The sequence below is a fragment of the Malaya genurostris genome, chromosome 2 (assembly GCF_030247185.1).
Source record: "Malaya genurostris strain Urasoe2022 chromosome 2, Malgen_1.1, whole genome shotgun sequence".
NCBI classification, from domain to species: Eukaryota; Metazoa; Arthropoda; class Insecta; order Diptera; family Culicidae; genus Malaya; species Malaya genurostris.
The window spans coordinates 220,141,873-220,160,363 of NC_080571.1; the positions used below are offsets into that span (position 1 = coordinate 220,141,873).

The window sequence follows — 18,491 nt, forward strand, 5'->3', positions numbered from 1 at the left end:
GGTTTTTCTGGTTTACAAAAACTCAATACCTCAAACGTTTCCTGGGAAGAGAAAACTTTCATTTTCAATTCCTTGTCTCTGTGCGGCTCAACATAGTGAAACGATTGTGTTCCATAAATAGTTTTACATTTTTCGAAACGATTTCTAAGAAATTACTCTGGTTTTACATAATCTTCCGTATATTTGTATACGACTGAAATATTGGGTAGAGAAGATGCTTTTCTAACCCACTCGTACAATTCATTCGCGGTCGAAATTTGACATTCATTTATCATTTGTAAACTTGCACGACGTGTCATTCTTTTGATAGTTCCTCCAGCACCGTCGCATGGCCCTTTTGCATGAGCTGTCGCGTGAAAATTTCACTGTGCAAAACGATGAAAGTCATGCTCGTGATGAAAAATATTTGCAAAGTGTTTTACATTTTTGAATTCCTGAGAAGCGCCGTCAGAGAAATAGATGCACTTGCGTATATTGTGAAAAATATTGATAAGGAGTTTCGAGAAAAACATACACAGCTATTGCGTCATGTTTCTTGCAATCAGAAATAATTACTAATGTTTTATTATCGATTCTGCTGTTCATTTTAAAATAGAAAACAATGGGGAATATAGTCGTTTGGTCGTTGTTCCAATGAAGTTATGGCTTTTTTGAATAACGAAGGCGTAATTTTCCGCAAAATCGCAAATTATTCAGCTTTCGTCACTCTTCAATTTTTTTTTTCACATTTTGAAAATATGAAGTTTGTTTTCGAGCAATGAAAGAATGCATGTGCAGCTCAGCCGTACCATATTGAAATAAAAAAATACGCGTCGAATATTTTCGAGCTCTTTACCGAAAAAAATAGTTAGATGAAAAAAAAATGTGGGTGGCTGATTTTGCGTGGAATGCCCCATATATAAAAGGTAAAAACACGTCATAAATGAAGATTTGGGTGTACTTATACTGTTATGTAGAAGAAAACATGCATAAAATGATATCCGTTCTGGTCGGTTAAAAACCCATCAATATCTAATTTATCATTATCATGTTGATTACATAAATTCAAAGACTTCCAAGCTCTTAGACTTCCATCTCTTTCCCCTTTTTTGAAGGTTATTTATAGTTCACTAGATCGATTTTTAGTTTGTTATTTACATTTTAGTTTTAGATTTATTTGCGTTGCGTATTCGACTAGACGGTGTTGGCAGTTTATGATGAACTGTCACTAAGCAGTTCGAAATAAATCACGGGACGAAGATTAAACTTAAAGAAAATGAAATACAATTCAGTATATTACAAAGCGGGTTTCAATACCAAAATTTTTAGAAAATGTTCACGCTTTTCAAGGTCAAAGGAAAATTCTTGATTTTTCAGTTTACTCCAGGAAACGATAATCCGATTTTTACTTACCGTTTAAGCCTTTGCAGCCATTCTTCATCGAACAATACGGAACATTTCTGTAGAATAAAGAGAAATAAATGAAAAGGGATAACCTATGTTGTAGCAAATAAAAATATATATGATTCTGTATGATTCCATAGCAAACGCTGAAAAAACAATTGTTTGAAATTGCTCAGATGAAATGAGATTTCAATGTAAACAATCCATGGTAGATGCAACTCTCCAATGCTAATTTGCATATCAAGTCAGCTGGGTATCCATATTCAAACTTTCATCAGTGTCGGTAGAACGTTCAAATATCGTTTTCATTCATTCATGAATAATGACTACAAAATGAAAACAAAGCATTTCTTATCTGCCACCATCCCAACATGATCCGTCGTTAGGATGTTCAATTTAGATTATCGATTTTTACGATGGCTTTGCTGGTAGATCAAAGCTTACAAAACCATCTCTTTTAACGCCAAAACGCATCGAAACCATCGTCTCGCGTGTTCTGCATTCGAATGGTAATGGTAATGCGTCACCGCTCTTCATTGCATCACTTTGTTGAAAACCGTCATCATATGCCATCATCGTCATCAGCCTCGCCGTCATCGCCACCATCCTCAGCCAGACGAAGCGTGTCTTTCTCTCTACGATCATTCGCACATAACATTAGAATGAATGAAAAGCACAAGACAACGACCGACGACTGCGACCCTAAATTGGCGAATAATAATCGCATTAATTTTCAAAGTAACTGGCCAAGCTGTGCCATCACCGTCTCTGGACGACGCGGAAGAGCGCATTGGAGCATGAGAGAGATAGGGTGGGACGAATGTCGAGTAGAAGCCGAAGCACTAAGAGAGTTGGGGGAGTGCGGAAGACAACATGTGCGTTGAATATCTGCTATGTGCTGCCTGGTGCCATCAGAACGCATCGCTGCGTTGTAGTCTTCGTTTTCGCTGCCGCCGCCGCCGCCGTCGTCGTCGTCGTCGTTGTCGTCATCGTCGTATTGCCGGTTTTTAAACATTGCCGTTCGGTTCGATCAGAAGAGGGGTAGAGCACCATAAGTAAAGTGGTTATTTTTTGCCGTTGCCTTTAGGATCACCGCAGCACCTGACCATCGCTTCGGTTATTACCCGTCGTCAGGTGCGTTTGCATCAATTAATTACACCAGAAGCAGTTCAACGATGTCCTTGTAGGCTCGATTTTTAGGAGACAAAGGTACGGTTCAGTGAACTTGTCTGTCGGTAGCAGATAGGAATTGATCTCACCGCTAGTTAAGGTGGCTCAGCCACTCTAAACATTACAACTAGTGAAGAAACATTGAATAAAAAATTAGAACTAATTATGTCATGAGCGATTGAATTTGCCCTCTTAAACAAAAAAAAATAACTTCCGTGAATGATTATCAACGTAGAGAGTATTACAACAAATAATCAATTTGTTTTATTCATATAACAGATCGGCTGAAAAGTTCGTATCGTTTCTATGAGAGGGCGCCACTAGAATCAAATCCATACCATTTTCAGTTAGTACAAACCTTCAAAAGATACGTGTATAAATTTGACAGCTGTCTGATTAATAGTTTGTGAGATATTGCATTTTGAGTGAAGCTACTTTTGTTATTGTGAAAAAAAATGGAAAAAAAAGGAATTTCGTGTGTTGATGAAACACTACTTTTTGATGAAAAAAAGTGCCGCCGATACCAAAAAATGGATTGATGAGTGTTATCCAGACTCTGCACCGGGCGAAGCAACAATTCGTAAGTGGTTTGCAAAATTTCGTACTGATCATATGAGCACCGAAGACGATGAACGCAGTGGACGTCCAAAAGAGGCTATTACCGATGAAAACGTGAAAAAAATCCACAAAATGATTTTCAATGGCCGTAAAGTGAAGTTGATCGAGATAGCTGACACCCTAAAGATATCAAAGGAACGTGTTGGACATATTATTCACGAATATTTGAATATGAGAAAGCTTTGTGCAAAATTGGTGCCGCGTGAGCTCACAATCGATCAAAAACAACAACGAATTGATGATTCTGAGCAGTGTTTGGAGCTGTTATATCGAAATAAAACCGATTTTTTTCGTCGATATATAACAATGGACGAAACATGGCTCCATCACTTCACTCCGGAGTCCAATCGACAGTCAGCTGAGTGGACTGCAAGCGATGAACCGAACCCAAAGCGTGGAAAGACTCAACAATCGGCCGGTAAGGTTATGGCGTCTGTATTTTGGGATTCGCATAGTATAATTTTCATCGACTACCTTGAAAAGGGAAAAACCATCAGCAGTGACTATTATATAGCGTTATTAGAGCGTTTGAAGGACGAAATTTAAAAAAAAAACGGCCTCATTTGAAGAAGAAAAAAGTTTTGTTTCATCAAGACAATGCACCGTGTCAAAAGTCGATGAAAACTATGCTGAAATTGAACGAATTGGGCTTCGAATTGCTCCCTCATCCACCGTATTCTCCAGATTTGGCCCCCAGTAACTTTTTCCTGTTCTCAGACCTCAAGAGAATGCTCGCTGGTAAAAAATTTAGAAGCAATGAAGAGGTAATCGCTGAAACTGAGGCCTATTTTGAGGCAAAGGACAAATCGTACTACAAAAATGGTATCGAAAAGTTGGAAGATCGCAATAATCGCTGTATCGCCTCTGATGGCAATTATGTTGAATAATAAAAACGAATTTTGGCAAAAAAATGTGTGTTTCTATTAAACGATACGAACTTTTCAGCCGAACTGTTACATACATTTGTTTCTAAGTACCCAAAAGACTGTGTACAGCATGATATTTTGCCTCGGACCAACTTTAGCACGGTTCGTTTTGGGCAACATAATCGTTCGAATATGCCATATGTAAACTAGATGATGGCAGAATTTTCGAGTTGAAAGCAATTCCAATTGCTAATATTGATTTAAACTACTTACAGCAATAAATGCTGGAAGAACATAGCAGCCATATACCATTCCAATCAGTTCGTCGAGATCAGCAAATGCGTGTGTGACCAATAATTTCACTCAATTTTCGGAGATGACTCAACCGTTTTCTACAAACTCAGATTCATATGAAAAGTCGTATGCTCCCAAACAAGGCTCCCGAATTATGTTTGGTACCGACCTCTGGTTCCGGAGCTACAGGATGATAGGTGAAACGGAATTACAACTGTGTAACTCATTTTTCTCGTAAATGGCTGAACCGATCTAAGATTCAAATGAAATCTAAGAATCATCTTAGATTCAAATGAAAAGTTTTAAGATTCTATAAAACATCTTGTTTTTCTGTCAGATCCAACTTCCGGTTTCGGAGATACAGGGTGATTAGTATAAAAATGTCTATTTCACATAAATTAATCAGGTTTATCGGGTTAGCAGTTTTGGATAGTCGATAACCAAACAAACTTATTTCATTTTTGGTTGTGTTCAGTTTTCGTTTCGGAAGGCACCCAAAAATTAAATTTGCACTACGATTCTTCATAGATGTCTACATTGATTTTCAAACATTTTGAAACATACATACAGCTACTCAGGTGTCTAACTTTTGCTACACCGAAATTCGAATTCCGGTTCCAGTATTGAATCGTTTCTCAAAGCTCAATCGTTTTCTCATTTTGCGAATTTCAGCAACAAAAGTTCAAATTAAAATAAATCCAATTTTATCAAATTCTGACTTCCGGTTCTGGAATTGTAGAATGATGAATATAGGAGATGACAATCCCGGAAAACTTCAAAGTTGGACTCAAAACTATTGCAATTTATTCGTCATATGGCCATACGAATTGGTTTGGGTTATGCTGGTTCCTGAATACCGGCTCTGGAAGTACCTTAAATTACCCTAAACTCTAAAGTGGAAATTACTTCGACATATCATGGAATGTTTAATCGATTGTTACACTTTTAGATTCAAATTCGATCCTATGTGCAGTTTCGACATTACAGAGTAATGAGTGATTAAAATCTCAAATTGCCACTTAAAACGACGGACATTAGAATAATGTCATGAAAACTGAAACACCGAAGAATATTCATGCAAAAAACACATGCGGATTGATAAAAAAAGAGGTATCATCTCACTGCTAGGTGGATTAAGCACGTTTTTTAATAAAATTCCGGTTCTTTTTTGATCATAAAGTAATATTTGTTGAAATTGAAAGGTATGTTTCCCCACTAATTGACAGCATTTTTTTTTTCAAACAGTTAAATTAGTTGTTTCAACCATCGTTTCTGCTAATCGAAAAACAAAAATGACAGTTTAGTTAAAACAACAATCAATTAGTTGTACCAAATTTTAACCAATCGAATTCAGAAAATCAACTAATAAAACTTTGCTTTGTTGCGAATTTTCAAAGTTATGCGGTTTTTTATGCCAATTTTCAAAGTTTTCAGGTTTTTTTCCCATACGAACTTTCGAAGTTATACGCTCATTTAGAATAAAAGAATTTTCAAAATTATGCGATAATTTAAACGCGAAGTTATGCAGTTTTTGTTATGCTAAATTTAGAAAGTTATACGCCTTTTTAGGTGAATTTTAAAAAGTATGCTATTATTATGCGAATTTTCGAAGTTATGCGGCTTTTAAGGCGAATTTTACAACACTATTACAATTTTTATGCGGATTTTCAAAGTTATGCGGTTTTTTAATGCGAATTTTCGTAGTTATATAATGCGGTTTTTGCCTTTCTCATGTTGAAAGGGTATGCAATCTCTGTGAAAACCAACTTTTTAACCGAGTCGTAAATCTTTCAACTCAGTTCGACGAACTGAGCAAATGTCTGTGTGTGTATGTGTGTATGTATGTAACAGAAATATGCACTTACTTTTCGGAGATGACTGAACCGATTTTCACAAGCTAAGATTCAAATGAAAGGTCTCATAGTCCCATAGCCTGCTATTGAATTTCATCCCTACCCGACTTCCGGTTCCGGAGATATAGTTATGATATGTACCAAAAAATGGAAAACATATGCACTCACTTTTTTCAGAGATAGCCTAACCGGTTTTCACAAACTAAAATTCAAATAAAAGGTCTTACGATCCCATAGCCTGCTATTGAATTTCATTTGAATCCGACTTCTGGTTCCGGAGTTCCATGGTAATATGTGAAAATTAGAGAAAAAGTGTGCACTCAATTTTCTTTGCAACGACTTAACCGATTTTCACAAATTAAGATTTAAATGAAAGGTCTTAAAGTTTTCTACAAATTTCTAGAGCATTTTATCCGGGTCCGACTTCCGATTCCGGAACTAAAGCGTGCTAAGTGGAAAATTACCAATTTCATTAATATTTTTTCAAGAATGATGGTCAAAAAATAGGTACAAGTCACATAAAACTATCTGATAAATTGTTCTAGTTTGCAGAGCTTGTTAGTTTGTGAGCATAAAAACTTAATTCGGCACTACTGGTCCCCTCTTTTCCTGTTCCGGAAGCACCGAAAGTGGTGAAGAAAAACTCCAAAAATAGCACTAACTCCGATTTCTCTGTGATGCTTGAACCGATTTTCACAAATCTTAATTTGAATTAAAGCTCATATTATTTTTAACGCTACTGTGACATTTCATCCGGATCCGACCTCCGGTTCCGCAGTTACAGGGCGATGAGTGTCAAAGTTTTCAAATCGCCATATAGATTGACAATATGTTTAACACCGAAAGAAGAAGAAAACACAAAACGAACAATGCGTGCTTTGTTCTACTTCGTACACGCTATGAAGAAATCGATACGGTTACGGATGTCTGCTACTGGTGTGTGATATTGGTCAAAGACGGTTCAGCGGTTGATAATTTTTTTTAGATATTCTATGATAAGTGCGACCGAGAGAACCCAAGTAGCAAACATTGTTCTAGTATTGTATTTCTTCACTTTTCTCACAACGATTGTACGATTGAAAATTGCTTGTATGATGTGCAACAAGTTTCTTGTTTGATATGTTTCATAGCAGTAATATTTGTTAAGTAGAAACCGAAAATGAAACTGCTCGAATGAACTTATTGTAGAATCAGTTAAATAAACCGATGCGGAACTTTATACTTTTGGGTTTTTGATTTGGATTCACAAGCAGTAATATGAATGATTTTCACATTTGTTACAAAAATATGTAAAATCATTTGTCAAACATATCTAACGTGAATAACCGTTCTGTAGCAATTGTGAAACATGCCAATTTAACAAGTTTTAATTGCTACTTGGGAATTAACGAAGTTGTGTAGCGATGTCAATAATAATTAAAATAATTATAGTAATAAGAATAATAATAATAATAATAATAATAATAATAATTATAATTACCCTCCTACATGTTTTATGCTGCTGATTCAAGCTGTTTAGCTTGACTTACATATGCAGAAGTAACAGAAACGCAGGTTCGTTTCGTTTGTTAGATTTCGTTTAATTGGTTCAATCGAAATAGAGCATGAGATAGTGAGTATAGGTTTAACTACGCTCAAAACTGTTCCAATTTGAAGGTCCTATTTGTTGCTGGCAAACGAACCAACTTCGGCTATTCCGAACATCTGAGTCCGGTTTCGGGAGAATTGGAAATGGTGATTAAAAACTGCAAAAAAGATCTCACAAACTTATAGGTTCAATAGAAAAGTCTTACAGTTTCATACAGAATTCCTTAATTTGTTGTGGATACAACTTCCGGAACTACAGGCTACAGGTTTGTTAGATTAAGTCAGACAAAACTTTCCTATTTCTACATAGTTGTTTTTGCAAATTCCACAGTAATATTTTTGAAGTTATGAGTAATATGAGAAAGGCATCATTACACCACTAGGTGGATTAAAACAGGTTTTTATACGATTTGTCGAAGTTAAGCGGTTTTTTTAGATCAATTTTCAGAATTATTAAGATTTTTTTGCAAACTTTCAAAGTTATACGGATTTTTCATGCGAATTTTCAAAATTATATGGTTATTTAAATGCAAATTTTTCGAAGTTATGCGAAATTTTATGCAAATTTTCAAAAATTTGGTCCTTTTTTCGTGCAATTTTCGAAGTAATGGTTTTCATGTCTATTTCCAAAGTTTTGCCCTTTTTTTCATGCAAACTATCATAGTAATACGAAGTTATGCGAATTTTCAAAATTATGCGGTATTTTAAACGCAACTTTTAGAAGTTATGCGGTTTTTCATACTGATTTTGAAAGTAATACGCTTTTGTCATGCGAATTTTCAAAACTATGGGTTTTTACCTTTTATAAAAAAAAACAAGTATAGAAGTCGCTCCAAATTTTCCCAGACCCGGAGGCCTGAGTGTCATCTACCAATCGATTCAACTCGACGTACTGAGCTAATGTCCATGTGTGTTTGTGTCTGTATGTGTGTTGTCAACGAGAGCGGGTCATTTCGCCGAAAGCCATTCCGCCGAAAGTCGTTTCGCCGAATGCCATTTCGACGAAAGTCGTTTCGCCGAATAGGTCATTTTGCCGGAAGTCGTTTCGCCGAAAGGGTCATTTTGACGAAAAAGTCATTTCGCCGAAAGGGTCATGTCTCCTGGCGCAGCCACATAATCGAAGTCAAGATGGCTTGGCGGCGGAAACGGCTACCTCTTGCATACAAACCTGTAACCGCCTCATTTGCCCGCTCCAAACGATGTGGCGTAGCCGCATTAGATTTTCTCTTAATAAACGGAAACGAGTTTTCATTTTCACTTAATAAACTGAAAATACCACATACATTTGCCTGGTAGCTACACCTATGCAATTGTTTTAATGCTTAGTAGCTAATAGTCAACAAGTTTTCTTGGGAACTCCGTGCTGAGGTTCAAGAGTATAAGGATCAATCTTTATTCAAGAAGTACAATTGTAGGTCAACAAAATGGGCGTTAACGCTATCTTTCATTTGTCTTTATTTTAAACCAATTCTAATTACGATTTTGATACGATTTCAGGATTCGGCGAAATAACCCTTTCGGCGAAATGGCTTTCGGCGAAACGGCTTTTGTCGAAATGACCCTGATTCGTTGTCAACAAAGAGGTCGAGGCTCCCATATAAGGTTTCTGAATTTCATTCGGATCCGACTTCTCGTTCCGGAAGTACAGGATGATATATGTAATGAAATCAAAATAATGTCATTCATTTTGCTTGTTATTTTATCATTTATTTTACTCCGGCTTTAACCATTTTGATCGTTCACCGGGTAGAAGTTATGAAATTTAACCGTTTTGGCTTACAGAGTTTTGTGTTTTTTATGTTTGTTTTGTTTTCCTATTTTGCTAGTAGAACGGCTGAACCGATTTCGTCCATCGAACATTCAGATAGAAGGTCTTAAGGTCACATAAAAATTGTTTGTTTTTTAATCAGATCCAACTTCCGGTTCAGGTGATACAAGATGGTTAGTGTAAAAATTCTACATAAATAAATCGGGTTTATCGGGTTCACAAATAAACTTATTTCAGTTTTACCGGTATTCGGTTTTCGATCCCGGAAGGTACCCAAATTTTTATGTGGAGCGTACTACGATTTCTCTAAGATGGCTACACTGATTTTCAATAATTTCGAATCTAACGAAATGGCTTACAATCCATTAGGCGAATTTAACTGACTTCGGCTACACCGATTACCGAATTCCGGTTCCAAAAGTATCGGGAATAGAGAAGCTAAAAGAAGACCAAAATGAATTTAATAAAATTTAAGTGTTTTGCAAGTAGCATTATCTTTACGTCTGCCTAGCGGTTCAAGTTTGCAATAAGCAATTTGCAGTTTGATCTGCACTGACGAGTCTAAGACGAAACGTAAAGAAAAGTGAAAACGGTTATGTGCCCTGAGCACAAACATAGGTTAACCCTTACGGTATATGTTTTATTAAAAGTGTGCAATCGTTTTCCTACAACTTTTTCTTGAACACCATTTTAGTACAATCCCACGAATATATTTTTTACTGTGATCGTATAATACTTCAACCCTGATGAGCTTTCAAAATCAGCAGAGAATCGTATGAGGAAGTAGAAACAAAAGGCTCCGATTCGGCCGACGAGGATTACGCAACAATGTGTTAAAAAATATGATCTCACTTGCATATTAACTCACAGTGCGTATCACTACAATCAAGAACAGTACCGCTGGGCATGTAATTTCGAAGTCTCTTGGGAAAAAGCATCAACACGAAAAGGTTAAAATGTTCATGCATCTCTCCCCGTTCCGACACCTTTGAAGTACTTACTGGTACATCGTAAACCTGTCCATACATCAGTTAACCCGTTCGTTGTCCAGTCTTAAACAGCAGTCGTCCGGCGCCCTTTTGAATGAAATGATCACATTAATAAAAATTGCACGCATAAACGTGGCAGCACGAATGATGAAGCGTTTGAATGTTCAAAATATGAAGAAAAAATTGCACATAAAAATATCCAAGGACAGCACCTGATCCCTTGCGTGGGACCATTAACACGAGTGCTTGACACTGAACATCAAACCGCGTGGTGCTGCTTGCTGGGAATAGCATTGACCATTCGGTGGAATAGACAAAGAAGCGACGAAGGGAAGCGGAGGTGGTTTAATGGGTATGCGTGAAACTGTATTGCTTGTATGTAACATGTACTTGTAGTCGCATTACACTTTGAGTACGCCATTCGGTAGATTGGTTCCACTCCATCCTCCGTTTGACCATCCAAAGCAGAAGCCACTACACTATCACTGTTGGCTGGTGTAAACCACGAGTTTCTGCGGTAGGTAAAAACGGCCATTTGGATGGTGACAGTGACAGTTGAATGCTGAGGACAGCTACCGTCCAGTGCATCCGAGCATAAATGGTTTCAAGAGAAACAATTTTCGGCATTTGCGACCAACCAAACGTAGGCTGGCGGCTTATCACGGTGGCACGGTTTTCGCAATTTCTGACTATGCGACGGGAATGAGAGCCGGTTACGATTTTAAAATGTGAAACATCTCGATTTAGAGAAAAAATATTAATTTTAGAAACAGTACTAAAACAAATCAATCGCATATAGTTTTAATGACAGCACGGAACTCTTTGTACCACTTTATTCCATTTTGTTCTTGTTTCAATGTTCAGTTTAGATTTGATCTATAATCCTGAAGCAGATCTAATGCGATCTAACAATCAAATTTTAACGCACCGAGTGCACACAATAGGAATGATAACACTAGCCTATTTAACCCGTTTATCCGGATTTGCTTCATAAGACATATCTGTAGTTAAACGTTCTTCCGCATTCCGAACCGCAAACCTCCTTATTAAATGCAAAACAAAATTTAAGTAAAATTACGACTTAAACAATTAATTGTGTTGAAACGGGTTAAATTGGATAGTACTGTCATTCTTATTTAATGAAAAGCGTGATTTTTTGCAGGTATCTTTTTGGCAACATTGTTTTTGATAGATCACGTGTGAATCGTGGCATATTTCATTGTCAAACTTGTTCAGTATGGTATATAATTTAATCATGAATCGACTTACGAACGAACAACGCTTGCAAATTATTGAATTTTACTATAAAAAATCATGCTCGGTTATCCACTTTTTTATCGAAAAAATTTTGTTCAACGACGAAACTCATTTCTGGTTGGATGGATACGGCTACAAGCAAAATTGTCCCATCTTGAGTGAAGACCATCCAGAAGCATTGCAAGAGCTAACAGTGCATCAGAAAACCTCACTGTTTAGTATGGATTGTGCGACAGTGGCAAAATCGGGCCGTACTTCTTCATAGACGACGATGGGCGGAACGCTACTGTGATGATCTCCGATTTTTTGCCCAAAATTAAACAAATGAACATACCTGATGGTTTCAACAAGACGGTGCCACAACCCACACGGCACGCAAAACAATAACTGAATTGAGAGCCGCCTTCGGTGAACAGCTTATCTTACGTTTTGGGCACGTCAATTTGGCCACCTAGATCGTGTGATTTAATACTGTTGTACTATTTCTTGTGAGGCCATGTTAAGGCTCATGTCTACAAGGATAAACCAGCAAAAATTGACGCACTGGAAGCCAATATCAAAGCATTTATTCGTGGAATACCGGCCGATATGTTGGAGAGAGTGTGCCAAAATTGGACCATGTGCATGGGCCATCTAAAGCGGTGCGTCAGTGGTCCCATGCAAAACTCCCAAATTTCATGCAGATCTGACTTTCGGTTCCGGAATTATAGGGTAAAGTGTGTCAAAAATTTGATACTGTCACTTGAAACAACGAAACAAAACTTGGTGGATCGTGGTGTAATGATGCCTTTCTCAAATTACTTATATTTTCAAAACCATTACTAGAAGATTCTGTCAAGATTTTTTTTTTCAAACTTGAACAAAATCAAAAACATTCTTCGGTATAAAGTACCATCATTTTTTCAATTTGTAAACAGTTATGTCAGATTATATAGATTTATATGTGGCAACCATGCACGCTGTGTGCTAGGCGGGTGCGTTTTCTTCTTCTTCCGTACCAGCACGTACCGATTTTGCATCATTTTGTATAACAGTTTGAATGTTTTGATACTCATTGCCCTATAATTTCGGAACCGGAAGTCGGATCTGGATGAAATTGCACAGTATTTTTTAGTACAATGAGAGCATTAGTTTGAATCGTGATTTATGAAAATCGGTTTAACCGTTGCTGAGAAATCGACGTGAGTTCCGTTTTTGGAGCCTTTCTTCACTATTACCTGTGAGTTCAGATGCGGAAATCGGGCACTAGTAGTCCCAAAGTAGATTTATATATCCACCAACTAACAAGGTTTGCCAACTAGATAAATTTACCAGAAAATTTCCTAAATATGTGCACCTCGTTTCACCATCGTTTGTGAAAAAATACTCATGAAATTGAATATATTTCCTAATCGCACTGTAATACCGGAACCGGAAGTTGGATCTGGACCACCTTTTCAGGGACTTTTTAAAAAAATGTAAGACCTTTCATTTGCTTCCTAGTTTGTAAAAAAACAGTTGAGAAATTTCCGAGAAAATTGAGTTCGCATTTTCTTATAGATTTGTGCATATTACCTTGTAATTTCGAAACCGGAAGTCGGATAAAGATAAAATTTAATAGCGCACTATGGGACCATAAGACCTTTCATTTGAATCTGAGTTTGTGAAAATCGGCTCGGTCGAATGTTATATGACACTCGGCCCTCCGGGCCTCGGTACTGAAGTCGGTTTTCACAGTGATTATATAGCTTTTCTATATAAGGCAAAAACGTTAAACAATATCAAAACTGGCCTTGAAAATACTTCAATCGGTAGCTATTATCAGTAGACACAAAAACAAACCGATTTCGGCTAACTTGGTTTCCGATTCCGGAAGCACCGGAAATAGTGGTTATATATTCCAAAATGGATCTCACTCACTCTTCTCAGCGATGCCTTGACCGATTTGCACAAACTCAGGTCTATATTCCCATATTGAATTCATGAATTTCATCCGGATCCGACTTCCGGTTTCGGAATTACATGGTGAAGATTATTAAAAGATTTTTACCGTCACCAAAAGTGGCGAAGTAATAAACGTAAAATAATTTCTAAACTTGCCTCAAAAATACTCCAATCAGTAGTCATTGTCAGTAGACGGCCAAGCAAATTAATTTCTGCTTTCCTGGTTTTCGATTAACGACCGGATATTGTAGCCATATTCTCAAAAATGAATCTAGTTTATGGACAATCCTATTTGTTTTTTAAGAATCAAAGAAAATTATTTTGAAGAATTCCACTTATTTATATATGAGAATATGAGAGATATGCGAAAGGCATCATTACACTACTAGGTGGATTAAAACAAGTTTTTAATTATTTATGTTTCGACAGAATGGTATACCAAAGTTAATTTTCTATTGGATGTATCAGGTGTACAACTTTGCATCCGCCGTAGACTGTACCGACTGAGGCTGGCCTAACGAATTGTCATCGCCGTTTCAGTGACAGTTTGTTCTTGTTTTCGTATTATTCACGCTAGAAAATGTCTGTTTATGTGCCCAATTCTCGCCATTTGCGGGAAGTTTAACTTTTCTGTTACAATTCGAAAAAAATGCAGCTGAAGCGCATCGAATGCTCTCAGAAAACTTACGGTGATGCTGCTCTAAGTGAAAGAATGTGTCGGAAGTGGTTTCAACGTTTTAAAAATGGTGATTTCGATGTCGAAGACAAACATGGTGGTGGAAGAGAAAAAATCTTCAATGATGAACAACTAGAAGCATTGCTTGATGAAGATTCGTGCCAAACCCAAGAAGAGCTTGCCGAATCGTTGGGAGTGAGTCAGCAAGCCATTTCAAAATGTCTCAAGGCCCTGGGCATGAAGCAGAAAAAAGGAAACTGGGTGCCGTACGAGTTGAAACCGAGCAACTGCTTCAAAGACAAAATCGTAAAGGGTTTTTATATCGAATCGTAACCGGTGATGAAAAGTGGGTTCGATACGATAGTGCTGGACGCAGAAAATCATGGGAAAAGCCCGGGCATGCTATTCCGTCGAAGGCAAACCCGAATTTTTACGGCACCAAGGTTATGATTTATATTTGGTGGGATCAGCTCGGTGTGATTTACTACGAGCTCTTAAAATCGGGTGAAACCATCACAGTAGATCGCTACCGAACGCAACTGATGCGCCTTAGTCGCGCGCTCAAAGAAAAGTGGCCACAATGTCAAGAGCGGCATGACAAAGTCATCCTCCAACACGACAATGCTCGGCCTCACGTCGCAAAAGTGGTCAAAAACTAACTGGAAACGCTGAAATGGGAAGTGCTTTTGTCAATAGCAGAAATATTTTTGATATCAATAAAGAGTTTTTTTTTTTAAAGAGCTTGCTGATTTGAAGTTTGAACAATACTCATGCCAAATTATGAAATGGACATTTTTTTATTTTGTAGATATATTTGAATATAATTTCGGGTATATGGCCGCTACGACTATTTTTCACTAAGGTCGATCTGGAGGCAAGGATGGCTTTTATCGTATCAATGAATGCTCTCTAGCAACTCCTCACACGATTCAATCAGTACCATCAAGGAGAGACGGATATCATGGCAGCAACAAAAAACCGGCATGTTTCATTTAACATAGAATAGACACCAGTGCGAGAGCGAGTTTCTCCTGAGCATCACCGGTTAGTGCGCTGCTGTGGAGATTCTCTCTGAAGCAACAAACGGTCGTTTATTCTCATTTCGCTATCCGATTCTATATGGGCAGTGGATAATTGTGATATAATCATTTTACTATTGCCGCTTATTCTAACTATGAGCATATAACCTTTGTATAAGTTGTTTTAAAAAATTGCAACCTAGTATGAGAATAACCAAGTCGAACCATCGATTCAATTTTCTTCGATAATTGTCAACTTGCGATATTTGGTCTCTTGGTAAATTCCACACAGTACCGATAATTATCAGATTATAATTTTTTAAGGGCCGTGCAATACTCAGAGTATGAAGTGGAGCGAAGAAATGTAGAAAACTTCTCGCACGGTTCATGCATTGAGAGACTCGAGTTCTTGTAACATCTTCTACCGGATTGAGAATGTGGTATACAATATAGAAAAATATCGAGCAGCTTCTGTCAAATTTTCGGCAATCCCCAACACTGTCTGGAAGTCCAATTTTCGACCACTTTTTCAGGCATTTGAAGGCGTATTTCAGCAATGACACGTTGTATATTGGTTTCCAAAGCATCAATCGTTGTTGGTTTTATATGTATGTATGTATGTATGTATGTATGTATGTTTGAAGCCACCATCAGTTCAAGGCATTACCAATGTATGCGGGTAGACTTACAGTAGATCCGAATTTGATTATCAGATAGCTTTTAAATAATTGCTGTTAAGAAGGCCAAAATGGGTTTTGAGCACCCGGCGCCTTCCAGTAAGAACATCCGGCCATGTAATAAAGAATTTCGCTGTACCAGCTTAAACCCGCCTGATGGTTTGTTTGTTAGAAGGGTGCGTCTTACTCATTTCAGATCTTCAGGGAAAAACACAAAGCTTCCCCCGCGTGACTCAGGTAGGCAATCCACTCCATCATCCAGTCATTCACTTGTAAGATACCCTAATGCACTCCCTGCCCCTCCCCGTTGTCGATATACTTGAGCATAATACAATATAATAAATATACAATATAAAAAATATAATATACAATATAATATAGAAAAATATAATATAATGCAACACAATATAAACTAATATAATATAATATAACATAATATAATCCAATATAACATGATATAATATAATATAATTACAGAGAACAGACATCCAAGCTAGTACAAACTTTTTTAAAAAGTTGTGTAAAGCATACAAGTGAAAAACCGTTAAAAATCACCGTTGCACACGACTTCGCACGTATGAATGTCTTTAGGATATCTGTTCTCTGTGATGTAACATAATATAAAATAATATAATATAACATAATATAACACAGTACAGTATAATATAATATAGCACAATATAATATAACATAATACAATATAAAAGAATACAAATAGTTATTATATAATATAATATAAGTTTATATGAAAAATATTATATAATACAGTACGATATAATATATCACATACTAATGCAATACAAAACAATATAATATGATATAATTCAATAAACATAACACAATATATCATAATATATAATATATAATATAACATAATTTAATGCAATACAGTATACTACCAAGCTAGTACAAACTTTTTTAAAAAGCTGTGTAAAGCATACAAGTGAAAATCCGTTAAAAATCACCGTTGTACACGACTTTGCACGTATGAATGTCTGTTGGATATCTGTTCTCTGTGATATAACATAATATAACTCAGTATTATATAATATAATAAAGCACAATATAATATAACATTATACAATATATTCTAACAATTTACTATAACATAATACAATATAACACAATACATATACTTATAATATAATATAATACAATATAATATGATATAATGCAATGCAGTATAATACCATACAACATAATATAACAACAGAAGATACTATATGAAATAATATGCTATGATACAATGTATAACAGTTGATGTCGCAGTGTAAGTTATGCTATTCTTTCGTCGCACTACTGCAGGAAATACAATATTTTTTTGTTAATCATAATAATAATTATAATAATAGTAATAATAATAATAATACTAATAATAATACTAACAATAATAATAATAATAACAACAATATAAAATACAATGTAATATAATTTAATTCATCATATAACAAATAATGCAACAAACAACAGAACCACATGTGGCAATATACTACCATAAATATTGCACTTTAGGATGAGCTTCCAACTACAAGCCATTTCGCACCCTCTCATTCTGCTACTAACGCAGAAGACGATAGCACCCAGTCGACGCCGTTCTATTGACCAAATGTCATCATAGACGCTCGGGGAGGCATGAGATAGGGACTTGTGAGGACTTAGTTATCTCACCATTTGACGACCAGCATCAATCGTTGCTGGTTTATCCACAAAAACAAATGACATTGCGAATCCCCACGAAAAATATACGAGTCGCGTCAAATCACATCCATTTCTCGAAATGATGTTATCATTGAAATGTTCTTCCATTAAGTCGATTGTTTCGGCCGCAGTATGACAAGTGGCACCATCCTGTTGGAACCACATTTCGTCCGCATCCATATCTTGAAGATTTGGCAAGCAAAAATTCATTCATCATGGTTCTGTATCGATTTCCATTCACGGTAACGCGTCGTCCTTCCTCATTTTTAAAGGAATAAAGACCGATGATTCCACCGTCCAATAGATCGCACCAAAATGTACATTTATCGGGATGCATCGGCAATTCTTAAACGACGTGTAGGTTATCTTTGCTCCAAATACGTAAATTTAGGTAATTACGTTCTTTATGGTGGTCTCAGACGGATGATTATGTTTGAAAATTTGAAAATAAATTTCCACGATTTGGGAGCGTGGTGCTGGAGTTGGCGATTTAATGCATAGGACGCTTGGCTCACAAGCCAGTTGTCGTATGTTCGAGCCCCGACCTGGAAGGATGCTTAGTGTCAGTAGGATTGCAAATCATGCAATGATTCTGTAACAGTTCGGCTGAAAAGTTCGTATCGTTTAATAGAAACACACATTTTTTTGCCAAAATTCGTTTTTATTATTCAACATAATTGCCATCAGAGGCGATACAGCGATTATAGCGATCT

The 18,491-nt window shown here is 36.6% G+C and overlaps 1 protein-coding gene across 3 annotated transcripts in view; it reads right to left on the bottom strand.

Annotated features, from left to right (window-relative positions):
* LOC131427652 (protein disks lost) overlaps positions 1-18,491 on the bottom strand; it is an 828,850-nt gene that overhangs the window by 734,948 nt on the left and 75,411 nt on the right. For all 3 annotated transcript variants that reach the window (XM_058591040.1, XM_058591038.1, XM_058591039.1), the window contains exon 2: positions 1,393-1,439. The gene's annotated coding sequence lies outside the window, so the exon portion shown is untranslated. The remainder of the gene's footprint in view (positions 1-1,392; positions 1,440-18,491) is intronic.